The sequence below is a fragment of the Cherax quadricarinatus genome, chromosome 21 (genome assembly GCF_038502225.1).
Source record: "Cherax quadricarinatus isolate ZL_2023a chromosome 21, ASM3850222v1, whole genome shotgun sequence".
Taxonomy (NCBI): domain Eukaryota; kingdom Metazoa; phylum Arthropoda; class Malacostraca; order Decapoda; family Parastacidae; genus Cherax; species Cherax quadricarinatus.
Window position 1 is genome coordinate 17,116,326 of NC_091312.1, and position 27,079 is coordinate 17,143,404.

A 27,079-nucleotide genomic window follows, 5' to 3' on the forward strand; every position below is an offset into this window, starting at 1 on the left:
GGAAGAAGCGCTGAAGCAGCGTAAAGTCTTTCAAGAAATATGAGAGTAAAACATTTCCACACAATGCAAAATCCAGGTTTTAAGACCATGCACCACTGATCTTTCTGAAATGAATGGTGACGACCCAGCAAAAGAAGAGCTGTTTGGTCTACAAACCTCTGCTAGTCTAATAAAAAAATAATGAAAGGGTTCGTGAGGTTTATTGAATGAAACTCACAGATTAAGTCCTGCTTCTGAGTCAACGTGCCTTCAAGGTGCTCAATCCCTTTGTCACCACATGTCCGCGTGAATTTTCACCCTTAGCAGGAAGAAGACAAAAGCCAAGAACGTCTAACAGCAGACAACGACAGGCGAGTAGCGATGTTATCAACAGTTTCTCGAATAAATAACCTGAGGCAATGCAGCAATAGTGTTCTCACTGATATTATTAATTTTGATAATTTTATAGGATAATGATTGATACGAGTGCATTGTATGTTTTCTACTTTGATCAAAGTATAATTTGTAAAACGCCGTGTTAAATGTGCTTTTTTTTTGTTTGTTTTTTGTTCCATTGTCATGAGTTTGTCTTATTATAGGCTGGGGTAAATAATGGCTTGTGGCATCAATCCTAGGGAGGTAAATAGCAGAAGAAACGGTAATAATTTCTGCTTTAGACGAAGAGCTTAGATCTCGACAACATCGTAAAAATCTTAAAAAAAAGTGCAGACAGCTCCTCTGCACGAAGCCATCAGTAGAGCCCTGCCGACAACCTATTCACCAGTAACATCAAAAATATATATAATCATGGAAGAATATGACCCGCACAACCTAAATCTACATGGATTTTAAACTGGAAGATCATGATTGTCACAGCAATTACATCATTATGGTAAAATTTCGAAGGGTCTAGAAGAACCCCAAAACGCAGACGTAGTGTACACAGACTTCGCTAAAGCATTTGACAAATGTGATCATTGAGTGATACCACATAAAATAAGTTGGTATAACAGGACAATGGGAAAATGATTTTATAATTTTCTAACGAACAGAACACAAATAGCAGTAGTAAACAATGTAAAAATCTAGGTGTAGCAAAGTAAAGTTCAGTACCCCAGGGCACAGTCCTGGTGGCTCTCCTGTTTCTCGTCCCCAAAACATTGATAAAAATACAAACCACAGCATTGCATCATCATTTGCAGACGATACAAAAATTAGAATGAAAGTCACCTCGGTAGAGGACACCGAAAAAAAAATACAAGAGGATATGAATAAAGTCTTCCGGTGGGCGGTAGAAAATAATGTCATGCTCACTGGAGACAAATTCCTACTGCTCAGCTTTGGAACGAATAAGGAACTTAAAAGAGAAGCAAAATACAAAACGTAAGAGGGTCACTCCATAGATGGAAATAACATATAAAAGACCTGGGTATAATAATAACTGATGTATTTTCTGCAAAACATAATAAAGCAAAAAGCCGGTATAAGGGAAAGGTTGATACTGAGAACTTTCAAAACAAGAGATATAATGCTAATAGTGAATCTGTTCAATTCACTTGTGTCCTCTTGCTTGGCGTACCACTCAGGTGTTAACGACTCCACTCAAGACTGTAGAGTTGGAGGCGGATAAAATGCTGTGAGCTTTTACTGCCCACATAGAGACAAATAATCATTTTTAAATACGGGGAATGCCTAAAAAAAAAAACTGGAAATGTAGAAAAGATATGTGAGAAAGATATGTGATAATATACACAAGGAAGAACTGTAGAGCCTAGACCCAATTCTGCACTCCTAGTTAAAAACGAAGGGAGCCATTGGCACAATAAAGAACAATGTGTCAACATCCGTTTGCCCCAACTATTCAACACACCATTAACAAACATAAATATTGCTAGAATATGTGCAAGTTTTCATAAGGAAATTGGATTACTTCATGCCCCAAGTACCAGATCAACCAAGCTGTGATATATGGGAGCCGATGGTGCGACCAGGCAATTAACACAGAGTCCTGGCCCTAGACCGCGTCACGGGAGTAGAAAAACTCTGGAAACAGGTCACAGTTAAATCATAGGTGTTCATCCCAGTGTTACAAGTCTTCTTGCTACGTTCTTGTAGCCGGGATTATCTGCACGGATGCTAGACTGGAACCGTAACCGCTTGGTTTCCATAACCTTCTTAGGCTTTCAAGTTTCAAGTTTTGCCTGCGACACACGAATGTGTGTGTGGAAGATTTTGGAGATGTATGGTAATTTTGAGAGATGTGTGATAGATTTTGGAGATGTATGGTAGTTTCTGAAGATGTAAGGTAGATTTTTGAGGATACTTGCTAGTTTTCGAAGATGCCCGCTAGTTTCTTGAAAACATATGGTAATTTTCGAAGACGAAAAAAATATATTTCATTGCGTTTGTTTATTACTTATCTGAAATATATTTAGTTGAACTAGGGTAAATTAAAATGAGCATGTTATAATAAGGTTAGGTAAGTTTTCTAAGGTTCTTTTGGTACAAAATTATTAATTTTTACATCAGTATAAATGAAAAAATATAACTTTAAGCGTAAAAGAGAAAATTTTAGAAAGGACTTAATTTTAAATGAGTTCTTGCTAATTGACCAGTTTTACCTATTCGGCACGACATGTATAGTATGTATGAATGTACAGTATGTACTGTACAGTATTCACGTGCTGTACATTAATATGTACAGTATGTATGAACGTATGTATGTGTATGTGTACAGTATATATATACATGTATGTATGTATGGAATGTGTATTATGAATTTACGCAGGATGACTTTGAGAGACTTTTAATAATTGTTAAAGATGTATTTCTTAAAGCCTATTCCGTATTTTTTTTGAAGCTTATTTCCGAATTTTCTTTGAAGATTTGTGTTTTTTTTTTTTTGAAGATTTATGGAAATTTTTAGAGATTTGCGGTATTTTTGGAGATTTATGGCATTTTTTGTGATTTGTGGTACCTTGTACTGAAGGATTACTGGTATATCGTGCTGACGGATTTATGCTATCTTGTGGTGAAGGATTTTTGATAGCTTGTGGAGAAGGATTTATGGTGCCTTGTACTGAAGGATTTACGGTAGCTTGTACTGAAGGATTTACCGTAGCTTGCGTTGGAGGATTTACGGTAGCTTATGTTGAAGGATTTACGGCAGTTTATAATTAAGGATTTACGGTAGCTTGTAGTGAAGGATTTACAGTAGTTTGTACTGAAGGATTTACGGTACTTTATAATGAAGGATTTATGGTAGATTGTAGTGAAGGATTTGCAGTAGTTTGTACTGAAGGATTTACGGTAGCTTGTGCTGAAGGATTTACGGTAGTTTGTAATGAAGGATTTATCGTAGCTTTGTGGATTTTATCCCAATTTGCCTTACAAAATTTCGATTAAAAATAGTGATTGAATCTATATTATATTATGGTGGGAGAATTATGGTAGCGCCAGTATGAGAAATTACAATGGTTGGTCCTGTGAGATTATGGTGGACTCAGTTTTATGGCTTTTGGGAGAATTATGGTACTCTGGTTGTTTATGGTACTCTGGCGTTTATAGTACTCTGGTTGTTTATGGTACTCTGGTGTTCATAGTACTCTGGTTGCTTATGGTACTCTGGTTATGGTACTCTGGTGTTATAGCACTCTGGTATTATGGCATTCTGGTGTTTATAGTACTCTGTTTGTTTATGGTACTCTGTTGTTTAAGGTACTCTGTTGTTTATGGTACTCTAGTTATGGTACTCTGGGCATTTATAACAATATACACCATGAAATTTACTTTCAATACCCTTTATATATATATATATATATATATATATATATATATATATATATATATATATATATATATATATATATATATATATATTTGCTTTCATTCGTAATAAATCACTAATGATTTGTATGTTTACAGAAATCACATCAGGGCACCGAGGGTGACTTCCTGGCCACATAACAGAGGTAAGTTGAGTTTTTCCTTCATCTATGTATTACAGTAAACTCTTTTATTAGTGTGCTTTATACAGTGCCATGATTTTTTGTTTGTGTGTGTGAATGTGATCGACTAAATACATCTAAATTTGAGAGGGTCAGCTTTTTTTATGCAGTTTTCGCATTTACAACGATTTACAAAAGATCTCACTCCCTACAGTCTGTGCAAGTGTTTACAATGATAATTTACAGGCTGTAAAAGTATTTACGCTCCTAATTTACAGTCTGCACAAGCTCGTTCTCTCACACAAAATTATTACATGATGTGATGGGGCTTGTGGAAGATTGTGTGTTGGTCCTGCACTGCCTGGCCTTCACTTGTGTATGTGGCCCCCCCCCCACGACCTGCACACCTGTTCGATTCTTGTAGCATACCCGTTTATCCCCACGACCTGTACATCTGTTTGATCCTTCCTGTAGCATACCCGTTTATCTCCAAGACCTGTACATCTGTTTGATCCTTCCTGTAGCATACCCGTTTATCCGCACGACCTGTGCACCTGTTTGACCATCCCGTTGTTATTATATCCACCACTTCGGTTATTTACGTTCGTCTCTCATGAACGAAAGCAAATTTACACCTTTTAATTGAGTACAGTGTTGACAAGTACAATTTCTGGGTGAGTCCCAGTGTGAGACAGGAGCGTCTTTATATAAGAAGTGTAAAAACCCTCAGGTAAAGACAGTGACACGTTGAGCATCTGGTCATAAGAATATAAGGCAGAAGGAGCACTGCAGCAGGCCTACTGGCCCGTGCTAGGCAGGTCCAAGTCAACTAATGGCCTAAGCTAGTGGCCTAAGCTAGTCAGATCCATGTCACATCCACTTAAGAAGGAAGGAGCGCTGCATCAGACTTATTATCACTCATGAGACAGGTGAGTGGAACTCCAGCATGGACCAGGAGGACCACTCCACTGTTTTATTATGTTATTTCAGTTCCAGTCCTGACTTTCCGAGTTAGGTTGGGTGCTGGCAGGTACTTTTTAAGGTCGAAATTTGAAGCGTCTTTTTTATTTCTTTGTCTTTGTTAATATTTTAGTTGGGATTGGTGGCACTGAAAGTTGATTCAACACATTAGCGTTACTAGCAATTGAAAGACAACTGAACTCTCTTGTTCAGAGCTAATTACCCTCTTGTGTTCAGACATCCTGACTGATAGTGTTCTTCCTGTCTTCCCGTTCTGGAATCTGATAAACTTTTGGTGCGTCTAGTGTAACTGGTTGTTTGACAGGACTGAGTGTTCCTTGATGGAAGGGAACTATGAGTTGTGACTTGCGGAGTTAGCTGAGTTGTTTGGAGTCGAAGTTTTATAATAGTTGCTATTGATTTTCCTTTTACCTTGTTTAAGAAACCAGTCGGGGTGTCAGTAAGTGTATTCATGTATACACAAATACAGTTACACAGATTATTATACATAGCAGCATATGTGTAGAGAACCTGGGAGAACCTGAAAAAGCCAGAGTGACTTATTTACATTAGGGTCCTAGTTTTGATAACTTTGTTCTGAAGATTTTTTTTATCGTGGTGTGACTTTGATGGGCTGCATAAATCTTGGGTGCTCGTAAGTAAAGGAGTGAGACAGTTTTTTTTTTTTTTTAATTAGAATTGGATGGTAAAGGTAGAAATGGTGATAGTTGGCAGTGTGAGCTGCCTGTGAAGTGGAAATTCAGTCTGATCGTTGTTTCTGGTGGGGAGCGCATCAAGGAGTTGTGGTTGGATGATTGTTTCCCATTCAACCTTAAACTGTATGAAAGAAAATTAAATAAACAAGTTGGTTAAGTTTCGATGCTGCACCAGCTGGTGTCTCATACGGTGAAGTCGTCGATATATCTGTACCAGATTATGTTTGCTGGTATATCGAAGGGCAGGATCGTTGTTTCATAATATTCCATAACAAGGAATCCACATTCCGACTTAACATCACTTCATTCACAGGTTGGTAAGCCTAGACGTAGATTCCTTGTTCACTGGAGTTCCTGTCGACGATGGTTTGAACTTACAAATTACTTCCGCGTCAAAATGATTTCCCAATGTCGGTACAGAAAATCTTAACACTCATAACAGTATGTGTGAATTCTAATGGTTTCTCTATCAACAATGAATTCATCAAACAGAAAGTTGGTTGAGAAGTCCACTCTCTCCTTTACTCTGTAATTTGGTTTAGAAAGACACGTAAGCAAACACTATAACATATTTATTAGAAAACGTTTCGGTCCTGGGACCTTGATCACTTCTAACATACAGAGGTAGAAAGACATTATATATATAGGCGGAGAGTGAGATGTGACGCACGTGACCTGAGGAATGTCATAAGAACATAAGAATAGAGGAACACTGTAGAAGGCCTACTGGCCCATGCGAGGCAGGTCCTTATCAAAACAGCCTCTGCCTATGATGAGGACGGGTAGACGATGAAATCATGTGACTCCTGTGTTGTTGGGTTGGTGCTGCTGAAGTATCATGTATGCCAATGTCTTTCTACCTCTGTATGTTAGAAGTGATCAAGGTCCCAGGACCGAAACGTTTTCTAATAAATATGTTATAGTGTTTGCTTACGTGTCTTTCTAAACCAACTTGTCGGTATTTATTACCAAGGTTTATACCACTCTGTAATTTACATAGGGAATTTGAAACAACTATTCTTCTCATCATCAAACTACAAGCCACGCTCTAATATTTAGGTGAGGCATGGGTTTGGAACGGTGTAGCGAAGAGGAGGCCATGGAGATATCATGTTTGAGAGTAATGTGTGGTATGAATATTATGCAGTGAGTTCAGAGTGTAGAAATTGAAAGGCGATGTGAGGTCACCAAAGGGTATAATTCAGAGAGGTGAGGAGGGGTTATTGAGGTGGTCTGGACATGTAGAGAGGTTGGAGAGGGATAGGATGACGTTGAAAGAATTTACATTTGGGGTGTAAGGTAGGAGTCCTGGAAAGGTTAGAGGGAGGGGTTAAAGGAGGTTTTGAGTTTTAGAGGCTTGAGCATCTAGTAGGTGTGTTTAGCCGTCTTAGAAAGGAGCGAATGTAGGCAAATGATTTTTAATATACATCATTTTGATGTGTAAGCAAGGTAACATTCATGAAGGGAATCACGAGAAACTGGCTAACCAGACTTGATTCCTGCAGGTGGGAAGTGCAATGCCTGCACTCTGAAGGTTTGTGGATGTTGCGGATGTTGCAGTGAGAGAGTAATGTAGAGTATGACGTTAACACACTCCTGGAAAGACAGCGATTGGATGAATGATGGTAAATGTGTTTTTTTTTTTTTTGGGGGGGGGGAAGAAGAGTTCAGCTTGAACTCTTCAAGCTTGAACTCTTTTCCAAGCTGACCACCTAAATTTTTATTATAATCAAGGGAGAAGCGCTAAAACCGGAGGATTATACAGCGCCTGGGAGGGGGGATGTGGAAGGCATTCAGGCTTAATTCGGGGAACTGGAGCACAGATCCAATTCCCTTAATCAAGAGCCCCTCACCAACATTGACCACCTCAAGAACCCTTTCTTCAAGCTTGATGACCTAATCACATCATCTTTACCTCGCCACTATTACTGTTGTGTCCATATTGATTTTCTGCGGTGGACTGAAGAAGCCTGCCGTGTAGGCGAAACGTTTCAACAATAAAGATACCCAACTGTTGCAGAAGTCTTACTTATCTAATTGTCGGCACTGTATACCATTTTCTTAATTGTATTCTCTCATCTCTCCCTTCCATTTTGTGTTTTGATTGTGTTGAAGTGTGTCTGAGTATGGCGACGTGTGTGTGAGGGGAGGGTGGGGCTACTCGCCTGTAAGTGTTCCACAAGGATCGATTCATAGCTTACTGTGCTCCGCCTCTCAGCTCACTATTCACTCGTTTGCCTCCCTCCTTAGCTTTCCTTAACGTCTCATGAGCACATAAGATGGCAGGTAAATTGTACAGACTTCTACCTACTTTCACTATATATTTACCCTTTCTCTCGTAATAATTCTTTTTTTTTTTACAATATTTAATCTCTAATTTATTGCAAGATGTGTTTTCGCGGACTTGTGTTGCATAACTGGAGGACGATGGTTACCATTGACTACTTTGTTGAGCAAAATGGTGTTTTTGTTGACACTTGTGAGGATAAGCTTTGGGACAGCTTCACGCTCTGAGTGGAGCTTCGTCAAGTCATGAAAAGGGCTAAAGTTCTGCAAAGAGCGAAACGTTGTCTCGGTAAAATCTTTCTTCTGCAACTTGTCTCTTTGTCTATAGCAGTCTGTTAGTGAGTTGTATGTGGGTCTGCTTGTGGCTTGTTGCTGCAGGTCCCACTCAGGGACCTGTGTGGGTCTGCTTGTGGCTTGTTGCTGCAGGTCCCACTCAGGGACCTGTGTGGGTCTGCTTGTGGCTTGTTGCTGCAGGTCCCACTCAGGGACCTGTGTGGGTCTGCTTGTGGCTTGTTGCTACAGGTCCCACTCAGGGACCTGTGTGGTGGGTCTGCTTGTGGCTTGTTGCAGCAGGTCCCACTCAGGGACCTGTGTGGTGAGTCTGCTTGTGGCTTGTTGCTGCAGGTCCCACTCAGGGACCTGTGTGGTGGGTCTGCTTGTGGCTTGTTGCTGCAGGTCCCACTCAGGGACCTGTGTGGTGGGTCTGCTTGTGGCTTGTTGCTGCAGGTCCCACTCAGGGACCTGTGTGGTGGGTCTGCTTGTGGCTTGTTGCTGCAGGTCCCACTCAGGGACCTGTGTGGTGGGTCTGCTTGTGGCTTGTTGCTGCAGGTCCCACTCAGGGACCTGTGTGGTGGGTCTGCTTGTGGCTTGTTGCTGCAGGTCCCACTCAGGGACCTGTGTGGTGGGTCTGCTTGTGGCTTGTTGCTGCAGGTCCCACTCAGGGACCTGTGTGGTGGGTCTGCTTGTGGCTTGTTGCTGCAGGTCCCACTCAGGGACCTGTGTGGTGAGTCTGCTTGTGGCTTGTTGCTGCAGGTCCCACTCAGGGACCTGTGTGGTGGGTCTGCTTGTGGCTTGTTGCTGCAGGTCCCACTCAGGGACCTGTGTGGTGGGTCTGCTTGTGGCTTGTTGCTGCAGGTCCCACTCAGGGACCTGCTAACCAAAACCACAGACAGATGACCTACTTTAACCACCAGACATTTACACAATCATATAACAAAAACAATTTTCGTATTACACGGACATCGAAAACAATCTTGGTCTTACATGATCATCAGTACAATCTTCGTTTTACACAATCAAGACAATCTTCGTTTTAAAACAACCGCAGAATGTGTAATAACTCTGAAGTAACCACTGACAGACTGCCCAAACATTCTCCCCCACACATTGACTCGTACGTGTAGGTTATTATATTTTCTGTTAATTGATCCGCACTAGGTTAGCGTCATTCTGCGTCTGTGTGTGAACCATGCGGATTTAGCGTTCATTTTTAGCATAAATGAAAAATAATAATAATGATAAGAAGAAGAAGAAGAAAACGAAGAAGATAAGATGTTTCAATGGGAAACTTAATTAATTTCTTCAATTTCTCCAGAGGTGGCCAAGCTGTCCGTCGCTCACGATCTACTAGTATATCGTAGATCATTTTCTATTAGATTACCAATATAACATCTTTTTAGGTTAAGAATTATTGAAAAGAATATATCTGTGCGTATGTGATGAAATATTTATACATCTACTTCATCTATTGAAAAAAAAAGTAGATTACGTCTCAGTAAACTGTAGCCATCGCTGCCTCAGGTCGTTCCTCAGCAGGTGTGGTCTTTGTTGTACTACTTATTGTAAGCAACAACAGCTTGATTGTACTGGGCTTCAAGTTGCTGATCTGCTCTGAGAGTGAGCCGCTGGGGCGATCATCCTAGGAGAGTTTAACTGGTGGATAAGAAGTGAACTTGCTAATAATGCAAGGTACAGGTGTGGCTCTAGGTGCAGGTGTGGATACCTGTGCAGGTGTGGATACCTGTGCAGGTGTGGATACCTGTGCAGGTGTGGATACCGGTGAAGGTGTAGCTACGGGTGTAGATGTAGAATGATTAGCACCCTAGAGGGAAGGAGGTACCCTCTCTAAGGTGAAGCTACTGCTGCCGCTGTTGTTGCTGCTGTTGTTGTTGCTGCTGCTGCTGTTGTTGCTGCTGTTGCTGCCGTTGTTGTTGCTGCCGTTGTTGTTGCTGCTGCTGCTGTTGTTGCTGCTGCTGCCGTTGTTGTTGCTGCCGTTGTTGTTGCTGCTGCTGCTGCTGTTGTTACTGCTGTTGCTGCCGTTGTTGCTGCCGTTGTTGTTGCTGCCTTTGTTGTTGCTGCTGTTGCTGCCTTTGTTGTTGCTGCTCTTGGTGCTGCTGCAGCTAGCAAAAAAAAAAATGTTCAAAAATACATGGATGCGCTTGTAGTACAACACAGTAATGAGTCAACTAAAACGAGAACCAGGAAAAGTCAGCATCCCGGACAGCATAAATATTATGATGACCTCAAATTAAGGAAAATTAAATCAATAACTAGACAAATAGGGAAATATAATTAGTGCCTCAGGACTCCCCAAATGCTTAATTTATTTCAAGTCTCTCTTGGTGTTGTAAGAGAAAGAATAACTAAGCTTAAACAGTCCGACTTTGAAAATATGTGGAGTTAATCGATGCACTTGCCTGAGCAAAGCTTGGAAGTAATATTTGATTTGTGTAATTTGCACACCCAAATTACACAACTCAAAGGAATTAGTTACGAGTTGGACACAAGTCTCTAGCTATAACATGTTGCCGCCTCACATTATCGAGACCTCAGAAAGCCCAATGATAGAAGTACTGTAATTCTTGGCTGGCTTGTAACTACCAAAATATGTATTTTGACGAAAGAATTAGGTAAGATATACCTAGTGATGCTGACAGAATACGTGAAATCAGTTTCATGATAGTTCTGAAGCTGCTGTGTAGTGATCAAAACAATATTTCTAGAGATTTACCAGAATATCTAATCCATGAGACAAGTGATTCAAGATGAATTTAAATAACAGCCACACACTTAAAAAATATTTGGACTATATGAACTGTATCATGTTAGGAAACAACAATATTCCTGAATATCAAAATGGTATACAATACCGACAGGTTGGTAAGTAAGACACATAGGCAACAGTTAGGTATCTCTAATCTGAAATGTATCTTCTACACAGTAGGCTTCTTCAGTCGAGTACAAAAAGTATGCAGGAGTAGTAGAGATGTGAAGACGATACAATCAGTCCATCACCCTTGAAGACGTAGATTTGAGGTTGTCAGTCCCTCAACCTGGAGAAGAGTTCTGTTCCATAGTCTGAAACATTGTTTCCTGCCTACTTTCTGTACTCGACTGAAGAAGCCTACTCTGTAGACGAAACTTTTCGGATTAAAGATGCCTAACTGTTGCCTATGTGTCTCACTTACCAACAATATCTCTGCCACGACCTGCAGTCAAAACAAAAAATCACAAAATTTACAGTGATGGCTGCCTTCACTGTGACAGTGAAATGGCAGGAAGTACTGTTATTGTATATCAGCTGGATGGTACTGTAATACAGAGGTGTATTAGTATTAATAACTGGGCTTCCACCTTACAAACTGAACTGTTTATTATACTTGTTGTTCTCAAGCTTATGGTAACTACGACGTCAGAGTTTAATTATAACTGCCACTCTCTCCTCATTACTTGCACTCAACAACCAGAGACCTGAGTGCAGCATGCTGGTGTATGAAGCACCACAGACATACTACAACAGAGATCTGAGTGTAGCATGCTGGTGTATGAAGCACCACAGACATACTACAACAGAGATCTGAGTGTAGCATGCTGGTGTATGAAGCACCACAGACATACTACAACCAGAGACCTGAGTGTAGCATGCTGGTGTATGAAGCACCACAGATATACAACAACCAGAGACCTGAGTGTAGCATGCTGATGTATGAAGCACCAAAGATATACAACAACCAGAGACCTGAGTGTAGCATGCTGAAGTATGAAGCACCACAGATATACAACAACCAGAGACCTGAGTGCAGCATGCTGGTGTATGAAGCACCACAGATATACAACAACCAGAGACCTGAGTGTAGCATGCTGGTGTATGAAGCACCACAGATATACAACAACCAGAGACCTGAGTGTAGCATGCTGGTGTATGAAGCACCACAGATATACAACAACCAGAGACCTGAGTGTAGCATGCTGGTGTATGAAGCACCACAGATATACAACAACCAGAGACCTGAGTGCAGCATGCTGGTGTATGAAGCACCACAGATATACAACAACCAGAGACCTGAGTGCAGCATGCTGGTGTATGAAGCACCACAGATATACAACAACCAGAGATCTGAGTGCAGCATGCTGGTGTATGAAGCACCACAGATATACAACAACCAGAGACCTGAGTGTAGCATGCTGGTGTATGAAGCACCACAGATATACAACAACCAGAGATCTGAGTGTAGCATGCTGGTGTATGAAGCACCACAGATATACAACAACCAGAGACCTGAGTGTAGCATGCTGGTGTATGAAGCACCACAGATATACAACAACCAGAGACCTGAGTGCAGCATGCTGGTGTATGAAGCACCACAGATATACAACAACCAGAGACCTGAGTGTAACATGCTGGTGTATGAAGCACCACAGATATACAACAACCAGAGACCTGAGTGTAACATGCTGGTGTATGAAGCACCACAGATATACAACAACCAGAGACCTGAGTGTAACATGCTGGTGTATGAAGCACCACAGATATACAACAACCAGAGACCTGAGTGTAACATGCTGGTGTATGAAGCACCACAGATATACAACAACCAGAGACCTGAGTGTAACATGCAGAGTGTAACAACAATAAAGATACCCAAATGTTGCACTTGTGTCTTAATCATTATCACCGCTAACGCAGAGTTGACGCCACTATTTTGAAAACGTCGCGAATGTTCGCGGTTTTACTCATTAATCGTTTGTTTTGGTGAGACAGCACTAATAACAAAAATAAAGAAGCTCAAAACTCTTCACAGAACAACATATTTTTTTTAGTATCTAATACTTTCAAATAACACATATATTTTTTTCTCAGTAGTCACCCACGCCCTCATTTTTTAACGACTTCTAGTACCTTTTCTCACGCTCACCACGAAACAGAGTACATGGCAGGTTGTTTGTGGTATCCTGCCTCCCCCCCCCCCTGGGCCTTTCCCACAAATACTGTTTTTTTTTTTTATGAAAATTTTCTCTTCTTTTGAACTTGTTTAATTCTAATGGTTTCATATGACATTGTTGAATCATGTTCAATGCCTTGATGGTCATTAGTAATGGATTGCTGCCTATCCCAACTCTTGAAGCAGCAGATCCTGAGTTACTTCTCAATCGTACATCATGTATATGGAAGAAGGATTGCAAGGCACGATACAGCTGCAAGAAAGACGTCTTAAGATGTTGTATTGGTGTCTTACTCTTCCAGTTATCGTTCTTGTATATTAATACCATTATGATTAATGATTACTTCACAGTAATTGAACTTAATGATTAACTAGAAGGAACTAGCTGAGCGACTCTGCTGTTGTAGGGGCGCAAGTCTTATGAATTTACCTTCACTATCACTGCCGCCAACTGTTTTATTATAGGTCTGGAAGAGGTTTAAAGAGGTTTACAATCTTAAGTTCTCCACACACCACAAGAAGGAAAACTTCTACTCTTGCGCTCTCACCCAAAAAGTCATTCTTGTTGTTGATTACGTTGAGCGGAGAGCGTTAAGTCATCAGGCTTTCTTAACAAAGTCAGGAGCTTTGTTATTGTCAGACACGAGTGTTGTGTCACCAGCACTTGTAACGTGTCAAAGAAGAACGTGTTCTTTAGTCTACTCATGGCTAGTCTACAGGTATAAGAAAGATGACATATAATTTTCACGTTAGGTAAACGGACACAGATGCAGTTAATACGGCATTTTATCGTGGCAACGTTTAGTTCTCCAGGAACTTTAACAAAGCTAATGAAGACCGAAACGTTGTCGCAACAAAATATCACATAACTTGCATCGGTGTTCATTTAACTAACATTTTGTAGTTAATTCTACCATTATTACTATAATTTTCATGACACAACTGCGACACTTACCATGCAAGCCACATTTTTCTTCTTCCTCTTCTTATTCTTCATCTTCTTTTTCTTCTTCTTCTTCCTAACTACCGCTTCCTCCTTCATTCGTCTTTTCTCGTACATATTCTTACAAAAATCTAAACTCCAAATTTTCCACCTCTTATGAACAAGCTTCTTTTCTGACCCTTTTTTTTATATACTTCAGAATGCAAAATAAAAGCAGCAGTTGTTGAAATTAAAGGTCAGGATCAAACAGATACTCCATTTCAGTATTTGTCCATTGTAACGTTAAACATTGTTGAAATAAGCGAGGAATGAGTGAAGATCCTGTGGTACATCAGTCATGGTGTACCATTCCTGTCTGGGACAGGAATGGTACAGTCCGGTGTATCTAAACACATGTTTTTTTTTATTATTATCAGTTTTATGCACAAAAGTCACTATTATCTATATAACACCTTAGTTACCATCTACCACTACCAGCACTGTCACCACCAATATTGTAAATCGTCACCACCATTAGTCCTGCTACTAAACCATCACCACTGCCACTACCACCATCACTACTACTACTACTACTACTACTACTACTACTACTACTACTACTACTACTGCTGCTGCTGCTGCTACTACTATCACTGCTACAACCACAATAAGCACCGCTACTACAACTACTACCACCATTAGCACCTACTACCACAATCATCACCATTCTGACTGTCACCTCCATTATGACAGGTAACCAACCGCAGCACCATTTCCCCCACTACCACCCCCGCCTCCCCGCCTCCCCAACCCTCACCCTTACCTCCCCCACCCCTCACGTATCTCCCCACTCCTGTTCCTCAAGCCTCACCCCGACGGGGTTACCCTCCCCGTCACCCCCGCCTATCATCTCCTACCTGGTCGTAGTTGTGGTCTCAGACCAGGTCTCCTAGCTGAAGGTCTGGCACCCCAAGGTTCTTGGTACCTGTAACACCCAGTACCATTTTGGATACCTTGGCTCAGCTTTTAAGAGCTGGCAAAAATGGTACCATTGTTCACACCACGGATGGTACCATAGATCACACCACGGATGGTACCATAGATCACACCACGGATGGTACCATACCTGGAGGTTACCTGGAGGTTATTCCGGGGATCAACGCCCCCGTGGTCCGGTCCATGACCAGGCCTCCCGGTCAAGGCTGTTACTGCTGGTCGCACGCAGCCCAACGTACGAGCCACAGCCCGGCTGATCCGGCACTGACTTTAGGTATCTGTCCAGCTCTCTCTTGAAGGCAGCCACGGATGGTACCATAGATCACACCACGGATGGTACCATAGATCACACCACGGATGGTACCATAGATCACACCACGGATGGTACCATAGATCACACCACGGATGGTACCTTACGTAGCTCACATAACGGATGGAGTCTTGATGGCCCTGGATTAAGTTAGGATAGGTTAGGTTAGGATAGGTTAAGTTAGGATAGGTTAGGTTAGGAAAGGGTTGTCATGAAACAGGACAAGCGTTTCCCGACGCGGGTCTAGGTCATATGATGACCCGGAGCTGGAGCTTTTGGTCAGCTGATTGAGACCTTCAGCTGGCTTACCGGTCCATCTCTTTAAAAATTATGAAATTAGATTTCTCGTATTTAAAAAAAACGTAGATCTACGTTCGGACAGTTTAATGATTATGACGCACCAGCCTGTTAGTCTCAGGACTGGGTCGCTCTGAGTTCGAATCACACCAGTGTTATTATGGTTCCCCTGGTTAGACCTTAGGATGAACTGGCCTTTCAAATGAGCTGAGATATAATAGCTTGTAAATGAGCTGAGGTATATCTACTCTTAGCCTGTAAATTGAATGGTGAAAAACAACGGTCAATGTACCTCACTGTGTACTTATTTAACACCAAGTTTACACTGGCACTGCCACACAGTAAGCTTATGGCATCTCAGGTTTACACTGTCACTGCCACACAGTAAGCTTATGGCACCTCAGGTTTACACTGGCACTGCCACACAGTGAGCTTATGGCATCTCATGTTTACACTGGCACTGCCACACGGTAAGCTTATGGCACCACAGGTTTACACTGGCACTGCCACACAGTAAGCTTATGGAACCTCAGGTTTACACTGGCACTTCCACACAGTAAACTTATGGCACCTCAGGTTTACACTGGCACTGCCACACAGTAAGCTTATGGCACCTCGGGTTTACACTGGCACTGCCACACAGTAAGCTTATGGCACCTCGGGTTTACACTGGCACTGCCACACGGTAAGCTTATGGCACCACAGGTTTACACTGGCACTTCCACACAGTAAGCTTATAGCACCTTAGGTTTACACTGGCACTGCCACACAGTAAGCTTATGGCACCTCGGTTTTACACTGGTACTGCCACACAGTAAACTTATGGCACCTCAGGTTTACGCTGGAGCCGACACCTTGCATCACTTGCCATGCCTTCGCCTCCGGTAAAAGAGAATATTACCACGTATACATTTCGACCCAGTCCTTCCAGTATTCTTCGGGTGTAAATTATGATATATCGTTCTGGCCTGCGCTCATGGAAGCGCAGTTAACGGGGTTTTCAAGCGTTCACCAGTAATTTAGAGTTCTTTACCGAACCGAGGCGAGCAGTGAAGACTTCCTCTACGTTAGTAATAATGGTAGGATTACCGTCAAAATGCTGGGTAAATGGACACAGATGCAACTGATGTAATATTTTTTTGCGGCAACGATTCGCTCTCCAGGAGTATCGTCAAGGTAACGGCTTGACAGAGCTCCTGGAAAGCGATACGTTGCCACAATAAAATGCCACATTAGTTGCATCTGTGTCCATTGAGCTCTCTACGTTCTCCAGAAGCTCAGTTACAGCTCTCCACAGTAAAAGGTTACCTGTGTTGTATAGCTTAACGTTACATTTGTGATGGAACACCTCGCTGGGTCTGTACTCGACTCAGCTAAGTGAGAGAGTCAGGGCTTGAGCTCTGTGTCTTGAAGGATGACGCTGTGTCTTGAAGGATGACGCTGTGTCTTGAAGGATGAAGCTGTGTCTTGAAGGATGAAGCTGTGTCTTGAAGAATGAAGCTGTGTCTTGAAGGATGAAGCTGTGTCTTGAAGGATGAAGCTGTGTCTTGAAGGATGAAGCTGTGTCTTGAAGAATGAAGCTGTGTCTTGAAGAATGAAGCTGTGTCTTGAAGAATGAAGCTGTGTCTTGAAGGATGAAGCTGTGTCTTGAAGGATGAAGCTGTGTCTTGAAGGATGAAGCTGTGTCTTGAAGGATGACGCTGTGTCTTGAAGAATGAAGCTGTGTCTTGAAGAATGAAGCTGTGTCTTGAAGGATGAAGCTGTGTCTTGAAGAATGAAGCTGTGTCTTGAAGAATGAAGCTGTGTCTTGAAGGATGAAGCTGTGTCTTGAAGAATGAAGCTGTGTCTTGAAGAATGAAGCTGTGTCTTGAAGAATGAAGCTGTGTCTTGAAGGATGAAGCTGTGTCTTGAAGAATGAAGCTGTGTCTTGAAGAATGAAGCTGTGTCTTGAAGAATGAAGCTGTGTCTTGAAGAATGAAGCTGTGTCTTGAAGAATGAAGCTGTGTCTTGAAGAATGAAGCTGTGTCTTGAAGGATGAAGCTGTGTCTTGAAGAATGAAGCTGTGTCTTGAAGGATGAAGCTGTGTCTTGAAGAATGAAGCTGTGTCTTGAAGAATGAAGCTGTGTCTTGAAGGATGAAGCTGTGTCTTGAAGGATGAAGCTGTGTCTTGAAGAATGAAGCTGTGTCTTGAAGAATGAAGCTGTGTCTTGAAGAATGAAGCTGTGTCTTGAAGGATGAAGCTGTGTCTTGAAGGATGAAGCTGTGTCTTGAAGAATGAAGCCTGACACGACTGTCGTAACAATCTGTTGTTTTCGTGAGGTCTGCTTTGTTGCATCGACTGTTTAACAAGTGTTGCATGGTGTTGCAGGCCAGGCGACAGGTGTGAGAGGCAGGAGCGACCAGTGCTAGGCGGCACGTGTTGACTTGCCTTGCTAGGCGGCACGTGTTGACTTGCCTTGCTAGGCGGCACGTGTTGACTTGCCTTGCTAGGCGGCACGTGTTGACTTGCCTTGCTAGGCGGCACGTGTTGACTTGCCTTGCTAGGCGGCACGTGTTGACTTGCCTTGCTAGGCGGCACGTGTTGACTTGCCTTGCTAGGCGGCACGTGTTGACTTGCCTTGCTAGGCGGCACGTGTTGACTTGCCTTGCTAGGCGGCACGTGTTGACTTGCCTTGCTAGGCGGCACGTGTTGACTTGCCTTGCTAGGCGGCACGTGTTGATTTGCCTTGCTAGGCGGCACGTGTTGACTTGCCTTGCTAGGCGGCACGTGTTGACTTGCCTTGCTAGGCGGCACGTGTTGACTTGCCTTGCTAGGCGGCACGTGTTGACTTGCCTTGCTAGGCGGCACGTGTTGACTTGCCTTGCTAGGCGGCACGTGTTGACTTGCCTTGCTAGGCGGCACGTGTTGACTTGCCTTGCTAGGCGGCACGTGTTGACTTGCCTTGCTAGGCGGCACGTGTTGACTTGCCTTGCTAGGCGGCACGTGTTAACTTGTTAGTGCTGCTTCTTAACACCGTTTCTAAACATGGGGATGATGTTTTGATGTTTGTGTCACCGGTGTTTGGTGTTTTTTTTTATTGGGAGAGAGGGGGGGGTATTGTTTTACTACAGCCCCTCCCTCTCCCCCTACCCCATCTCCACTCGTTGTCTCCCCACAACCCCCACCCCTCTCATCCCTACACAGCATCTCCACCCCTACGGTACACCCGAAACCCACCCCATACCTCACCCCCACCCAACCCCCATACCAACCCCTTGCACCACCCCACACACACACACACATCCCATACCCACCCATACACCACCCGATACCCCACCCCACCCCATACCCACCCAATGAACCACCCCACACCCACCCCATAAAGTTTATGGGGTGGGTGTGGGGTTTATGGCATAAACTAACCCACACCCACCCATGCACCACCCCACACCCACCTCACACACACCCCATACACCATCCCACACCCCATCCCATACACCACCCCACACCCCAGTGCCCACAACAATGGAATAAATTTGTGGGTTCCCTGAAAACCACCATTTTCTGCCAATACAGTATCATACAAAGTGAGAAATTATATCGGTGTGGGAAAAGATTATACATTAGTGTAAGCAAATGATACAGTAGTTGTCCGTGTATGAATTACCAGGCGGGCAGCCCGCAGATACCGGTAATTTGAGGGGGAGGGGTGGCAGCAGGAAGGGGGAGGGGGTGGGGGGTGACTGCCGGGAGGGGGAGTCCGTGGATTAGCGGCCGGGGGGGAGGGGGTGGGTGGGGGTGGGGTGGTGGTGCGGAACTGGTCGCTAGAGCGGTGGGGGAATAGAGGGAGTGGTTCGGGGATAGGAGAATGTGGGGAGGGGCAGGGTGGAAGAGGAGAACGAGGAGAATAAATGGTCGGTAAGATGGGGAAAGGGGGAAAATGGTGGTCGGTGGGGGTGTAGGAGGAGAGGGGGGGACTGCCGGAGAGGGGAGGGGGGACTGCCGGAGAGGGGAGGGGGGGACACTCCAGCAGGTACTGTAGTGTCTTGCACCTGACACTCCAGTGGTGAAGGTTAACAGACAATCCTGACATTGGTTACTTGTGGTTTCCTCTACTAGCTTCGGCCCCCTCCCCCCAGCTAGTTTAGGTTGCTGTTCTGATTAATCAAGCTGTTGGAACCTGCCACCTGCCGTCAAACCTATGCACCACAACCCGGCTGATCAGGAATTGATATGAGGAACTTAGCTAGTTTCCTCTTGATGACAGCAAAGTTTTTGTTGGTAATTCCACTGACTGATGACAGGAGGACGCTGAAGAGCTGTGGTCCCTTGAAACTTATTGATCTCTCAGTGCACTCATCGCGCCCCTCCTTTCGATGCAGGTGTCTTACACCATCAACTAAGCCTATTACTTTTATATAACGTGATTTCGATGAGCAGGTTTGGGACCAGTCCCTCCGGATTCTTCCAGATGTAAATTATGATGCATCTTTCTCGCTTCTGTTCTAAGGAGTGCACTTGGCGGGACTTCCAGCGCTCCCAGTAATTTAGGTGCTTGACTGAGGTTATATGACTTGCAAAGGTTCTCTTTGCTTTCTCCAGTTCTGCAATTTGGCCTGCCTTGAAGAGGGCGTTAATATACAGAAATATTTCTGCCGAAAGAGGACGCGTGACCTGAATGGTGAACCCGGGCTGGGCAACTCTTGTTCTTAAAGTTTTAGTTATCCACGTATCATTTTCCTTGCGGATGTGATAACATTGTTGTCCTCCTGGAATGTGATTATTATTATTATTATTATAATCAAGGGGAAGCGCTAAACCCGTAGGATTATACAGCGCCTGGGGGGGGGGATGTGGAAGGCATTCAGGCTTAATTCGGGGAACTGGAGCACAGATCCAATTCCCTAAATCAAGAGCCCCTCACCAACATCAAGGAACCTTTCCTGAGGGGTCCTGGAATGTGAGATCTTCTCACATTATTACTCTCACATTAGACTTCCTCTCTACTGAGTTATTTGAATTTGTCTTGCATTCTGAGCTGCTTTTCATTTCCTCAGTTTTACCGTAACTTAGTAATTAGAATCTGTCCTCATTGAGCAACATCACATTATTAGTGGCCCACTGGAAGAATTGGTTGATATCGGCTTAAACGTTTGTTGTGACTTCTATTGACGCCACTATCAAACTTGTATCGTCTGGAAAAGATGATACGGTGTAATGATTCATGTCCTTGTCTATATCGGATATGAAAATGAGAAAGAGAAGTGGGGCGAGAATCCTGCCTTGACGAACAGAGCTCTTCACTGTGGCAGCCTCTGATTTCACTCTTACTATCACACTTTGGGTTTTATTTATTAAGAAGTTAAATATCTCTCTACGCACTTTTCTACGCATTCCTCTTGCACGCATTTTGTGTGCAATTACCCCATGGTCACACTTGTTGAAGGCTTTCGCCAGAACCTTATCGTACTGGATCAGCAAGTGTGAGTGGTAGGAAGGAATGACCTGCTCTGAACCCATGTTGTCCTGGGTGGTTCAGTTGCTGCAGTTCCATGTGATTGACTATGTTGTTTCTTAAAACCCTTTCTATGGTCATAATAATGTGGGTCATTAGGGTTATTGGTGTGTAACCTTGATGTCACCGTTAATTACGGGTTCGATACTAGATGTTATTTTGACCCTGAATTTTGTATGCGAGAAAAAATATTTTGGAAATCTTATTTTCATTTATGTATGTCTTTTTGCTTTCTGTTTCTGTTGGATTTTGTAGGATGCGTTCGGCTTTAGCTCAGCTTTCTCCACTTCTCTAACTAATGTTTTCTTTCACTGTTCACAAAATCTACATTCCTGGGATCCGTTTTCTTTGCCTACAGAAGGCGCAGCTCTCCCTTTCCAACTTGTACCTTCTCCTTCGTAAGAGTACATGTCTGCAGCATACTCGACCCTCTAGTGCCACTGAGCTCATCTACTCAAAGTACTGGGTCAGGTCCTTGTAAAGCATATTGTCTTCTCAACATACTTCAGTAAAATCACTGTTGTTTGGTCCCTGTTGATTTTCTTGTTCATAAAATTAAGGTTGTTGAATATACCCTCAAGACTGAGTTTATTTTGCAGATTAGGACCGGTGAGTTCGCAAGTCTGAACTTCCATTAGGTTACGTTCTGAGTTTACTTTCTTCTACATTATAACGTTCCGTACCAGATCTCCAGCATTAGTGAATACAAATTCAAGAATATTTTCTAGTCTGGTCGGTTCCACTGTTGACCTGTGACTAATTTATTGCAAAGTGTCAGTTGGGTGAGACTGTTTCTTCAGACTTCGTCCTGAGACTCTCCTGTTATTGTGGTCTTTGCTACAGTCTTCCATTTTAATTATCTTCAATTAACGTCACCAAGCACAGGATATTATTATCCGGGATTTAGGACATTTTCAAGACTATTCGAACTGTAATAGTTGGTCTTTGAACTATTGGGAAATTGATCTTATTTTATCTTTTTTTATTCACAAGTGCAACGAAAAAAATCTGCTTTTCAATTTTGACCTCCAGAACTTCAGCTGCATCATTAAGCAACTCAGTGTAAATAAAAGATTGTTTACCCTGCAGACACCTTCCCTTCCCCCACCACCACCTTCTTGTCTGTTCTTTTCTGTCGCACCTCAGTACATCGTATCCAGGGATCCATATTTTGCTGTCAAGATAGTCTTTAACGTGGGTCTTCGTACAAGCGGCAAACCTTCCTTTTGACTCCGTGAGGAATTCAGTAATAAAAGGAATATCTGTTCAAGTTGTTTGGTTCAAGAAGTTGTACGTTTGTAAACACGACTATTGTTACAATACTTGTACCCCTGCTGAGTTTTTTGCTGTTGTTGTTGATGTTGTTGCTCCTAATGTTAATCGTGGTTTTGATGAGCCTACTGCTGGGATTCTTTCCAGTGGCGGTGGTGGTGAATGAAACAAGTGACAGTGGTGGTGAAACAAGTGATGGTGGTGGTGAAACAAGTGATGGTGGTGATGAGTGTAACAAGTGATGGTGGTGGTAAGTGTAACAAGTGATGGTGGTGGTGAGTGTAACAAGTGATGATGGTGGTGAGTGTAACAAGTGATGGTGGTGGTGAGTGTAACAAGTGATGATGGTGGTGAGTGTAACAAGTGATGGTGGTGGTGAGTGTAACAAGTGATGATGGTGGTGAGTGTAACAAGTGATGGTGGTGATGAGTGTAACAAGTGATGGTGGTGATGAGTGTAACAAGTGATGGTGGTGGTGAGTGTAACAAGTGATGGTGGTGGTGAGTGTAACAAGTGATGGTGGTGGTGAGTGTAACAAGTGATGGTGGTGGTGAGTGTAACAAGTGATGATGGTGGTGAGTGTAACAAGTGATGATGGTGGTGAGTGTAACAAGTGATGATGGTGGTGAGTGTAACAAGTGATGATGGTGGTGAGTGTAACAAGTGATGATGGTGGTGAGTGTAACAAGTGATGGTGGTGGTGAGTGTAACAAGTGATGATGGTGGTGAGTGTAACAAGTGATGGTGGTGATGAGTGTAACAAGTGATGGTGGTGATGAGTGTAACAAGTGATGGTGGTGGTGAGTGTAACAAGTGATGGTGGTGATGAGTGTAACAAGTGATGGTGGTGATGAGTGTAACAAGTGATGATGGTGGTGAGTGTAACAAGTGATGGTGGTGGTGAGTGTAACAAGTGATGGTGGTGGTAAGTGTAACAAGTGATGGTGGTGGTGAGTGTAACAAGTGATGATGGTGGTGAGTGTAACAAGTGATGGTGGTGATGAGTGTAACAAGTGATGGTGGTGATGAGTGTAACAAGTGATGGTGGTGGTGAGTGTAACAAGTGATGGTGGTGATGAGTGTAACAAGTGATGGTGGTCATGAGTGTAACAAGTGATGGTGGTGATGAGTGTAACAAGTGATGGTGGTGGTGAGTGTAACAAGTGACGGTGGTGGTGAGTGTAACAAGTGATGGTGGTGGTGAGTGTAACAAGTGATGGTGGTGGTGAGTGCAACAAGTGACGGTGGTGGTGAGTGTAACAAGTGATGGTGGTGGTGAGTGTAACAAGTGACGGTGGTGGTGAGTGTAACAAGTGATGGTGGTGATGAGTGTAACAAGTGATGGTGGTGGTGAGTGCAACAAGTGACGGTGGTGGTGAGTGTAACAAGTGGTGGTGGTGGTGGTGGTGGGTGTAACAAGTCGTGGTGGTGGTGGTGGTGAGTGTAACAAATGATGGTTGTGGTGACTGTAACAAGTGATGGGGGAGGGAAGTGTAACAAGTGGTGGTGAATGTAACAAGTGATCGTGGTAGTGAGTGCAACAAGTGGTGGTGGTGGTGGTGGGTGTAACAAGTGGTGGTGGTGGTGGTGGTGGGTGTAACAAATGATGGTTGTGGTGACTGTAACAAGTGATGGGGGAGGGAAGTGTAACAAGTGGTGGAGGTGGTTGGTGTAACAAGTGATGGTGGTGGTGAGAGTAACAAGTGGTGGTGGTGGGTGTAACAAGTGATGGTGGTGGTGAGTGTGAAAAGTGATGATGGTGGTGAGCGTAACAAGTGGAGGTGGTAGTGAGTGTAACAAGTGAGGGTGGTGGTGATTGTAACAAGTGGTGATGGTGAGTGTAACAAGTGGAGGTGGTGGTGATTGTAACAAGTGGTGATGGTGGTGATTGTAACAAGTGGTGATGGTGGTGAGTGTAACAAGTGATGGTAGTGGTGAGTGTAACAAGTAATGGTAGTGGTGAGTGTAACAAGTGATGGTAGTGGTGAGTGTAACAAGTGATGGTAGTGGTGAGTGTAACAAGTGATGATGGTGGTGAGTGTAACAAGTGATGATGGTGGTGACTGTAACAAGTGATGGTAGTGGTGAGTGTAACAAGTGATGGTAGTGGTGAGTGTAACAAGTGATGATGGTGGTGAGTGTAACAAGTGATGGTAGTGGTGATTGTAACAAGTGATGATGGTGGTGAGTGTAACAAGTGATGATGGTGGTGAGTGTAACAAGTGATGATGGTGGTGAGTGTAACAAGTGATGGTAGTGGTGATTGTAACAAGTGATGGTGATGGTGAGTGTAACAAGTGATGATGGTGGTGAGTGTAACAAGTGATGATGGTGGTGAGTGTAACAAGTGATGGTAGTGGTGATTGTAACAAGTGGTGATGGTGAGTGTAACAAGTGATGATGGTGGTGAGTGTAACAAGTGATGGTGATGGTGAGTGTAACAAGTGATGATGGTGGTGAGTGTAACAAGTGATGGTGATGGTGAGTGTAACAAGTGATGATGGTGGTGAGTGTAACAAGTGATGATGGTGGTGAGTGTAACAAGTGATGGTGGTGGTGAGTGTAACAAGTGATGGTGGTGGTGAGTGTAACAAGTGATGATGGTGGTGAGTGTAACAAGTGATGGTGGTGGTGAGTGTAACAAGTGATGGTGGTGGTAAGTGTAACAAGTGATGGTGGTGGTGAGTGTAACAAGTGATGGTGGTGGTGAGTGTAACAAGTGATGGTGGTGAGTGTAACAAGTGATGGTAGTGGTGAGTGTAACAAGTGATGATGGTGGTGAGTGTAACAAGTGATGGTGGTGGTGAGTGTAACAAGTGATGGTGGTGGTAAGTGTAACAAGTGATGGTGGTGGTGAGTGTAACAAGTGATGATGGTGGTGAGTGTAACAAGTGATGGTGGTGGTGAGTGTAACAAGTGATGGTGGTGGTAAGTGTAACAAGTGATGGTGGTGGTGAGTGTAACAAGTGATGGTGATGGTGAGTGTAACAAGTGATGGTGGTGGTGAGTGTAACAAGTGATGGTGGTGGTGAGTGTAACAAGTGATGGTGGTGGTAAGTGTAACAAGTGATGGTGGTGGTGAGTGTAACAAGTGATGGTGGTGGTAAGTGTAACAAGTGATGGTGGTGGTGAGTGTAACAAGTGATGGTGGTGGTAAGTGTAACAAGTGATGGTGGTGGTGAGTGTAACAAGTGATGGTGGTAAGTGTAACAAGTGATGGTGGTGGTGAGTGTAACAAGTGATGGTAGTGGTGAGTGTAACAAGTGATGATGGTGGTGAGTGTAACAAGTGATGATGGTGGTGAGTGTAACAAGTGATGGTGGTGAGTGTAACAAGTGATGGTGGTGGTGAGTGTAACAAGTGATGGTGGTGGTGAGTGTAACAAGTGATGATGGTGGTGAGTGTAACAAGTGATGGTAGTGGTGAGTGTAACAAGTGATGGTAGTGGTGAGTGTAACAAGTGATGATGGTGGTGAGTGTAACAAGTGATGGTGGTGGTGAGTGTAACAAGTGATGGTAGTGGTGAGTGTAACAAGTGATGGTGGTGGTGAGTGTAACAAGTGATGGTAGTGGTGAGTGTAACAAGTGATGGTGGTGGTGAGTGTAACAAGTGATGATGGTGGTGAGTGTAACAAGTGATGGTGATGGTGAGTGTAACAAGTGATGGTGGTGGTGAGTGTAACAAGTGATGGTAGTGGTGAGTGTAACAAGTGATGGTAGTGGTGAGTGTAACAAGTGATGGTGGTGGTGAGTGTAACAAGTGATGGTAGTGGTGAGTGTAACAAGTGATGGTGGTGGTGAGTGTAACAAGTGATGGTAGTGGTGAGTGTAACAAGTGATGGTGGTGGTGAGTGTAACAAGTGATGGTAGTGGTGAGTGTAACAAGTGATGGTGGTGGTGAGTGTAACAAGTGATGGTAGTGGTGAGTGTAACAAGTGATGGTGGTGGTGAGTGTAACAAGTGATGGTAGTGGTGAGTGTAACAAGTGATGGTGGTGGTGAGTGTAACAAGTGATGGTGGTGGTGAGTGTAACAAGTGATGATGGTGGTGAGTGTAACAAGTGATGGTGGTGGTGAGTGTAACAAGTGATGGTGGTGGTGAGTGTAACAAGTGATGATGGTGGTGAGTGTAACAAGTGATGGTGGTGGTGAGTGTAACAAGTGATGATGGTGGTGAGTGTAACAAGTGATGGTAGTGGTGAGTGTAACAAGTGATGATGGTGGTGAGTGTAACAAGTGATGGTGGTGGTGAGTGTAACAAGTGATGGTGGTGGTGAGTGTAACAAGTGATGGTAGTGGTGAGTGTAACAAGTGATGATGGTGGTGAGTGTAACAAGTGATGATGGTGGTGAGTGTAACAAGTGATGATGGTGGTGAGTGTAACAAGTGATGGTAGTGGTGAGTGTAACAAGTGATGATGGTGGTGAGTGTAACAAGTGATGGTAGTGGTGAGTGTAACAAGTGATGATGGTGGTGAGTGTAACAAGTGATGATGGTGGTGAGTGTAACAAGTGATGGTAGTGGTGAGTGTAACAAGTGATGATGGTGGTGAGTGTAACAAGTGATGATGGTGGTGAGTGTAACAAGTGATGGTAGTGGTGAGTGTAACAAGTGATGATGGTGGTGAGTGTAACAAGTGATGGTAGTGGTGAGTGTAACAAGTGATGGTAGTGGTGAG

The 27,079-nt window shown here is 43.5% G+C and overlaps 1 protein-coding gene across 2 annotated transcripts in view; it reads left to right on the forward strand.

Annotated features, from left to right (window-relative positions):
• LOC138853050 (uncharacterized) overlaps positions 1-27,079 on the forward strand; it is a 303,768-nt gene that overhangs the window by 33,665 nt on the left and 243,024 nt on the right. For both annotated transcript variants that reach the window (XM_070087431.1, XM_070087432.1), the window contains exon 2: positions 3,904-3,950. The gene's annotated coding sequence lies outside the window, so the exon portion shown is untranslated. The remainder of the gene's footprint in view (positions 1-3,903; positions 3,951-27,079) is intronic.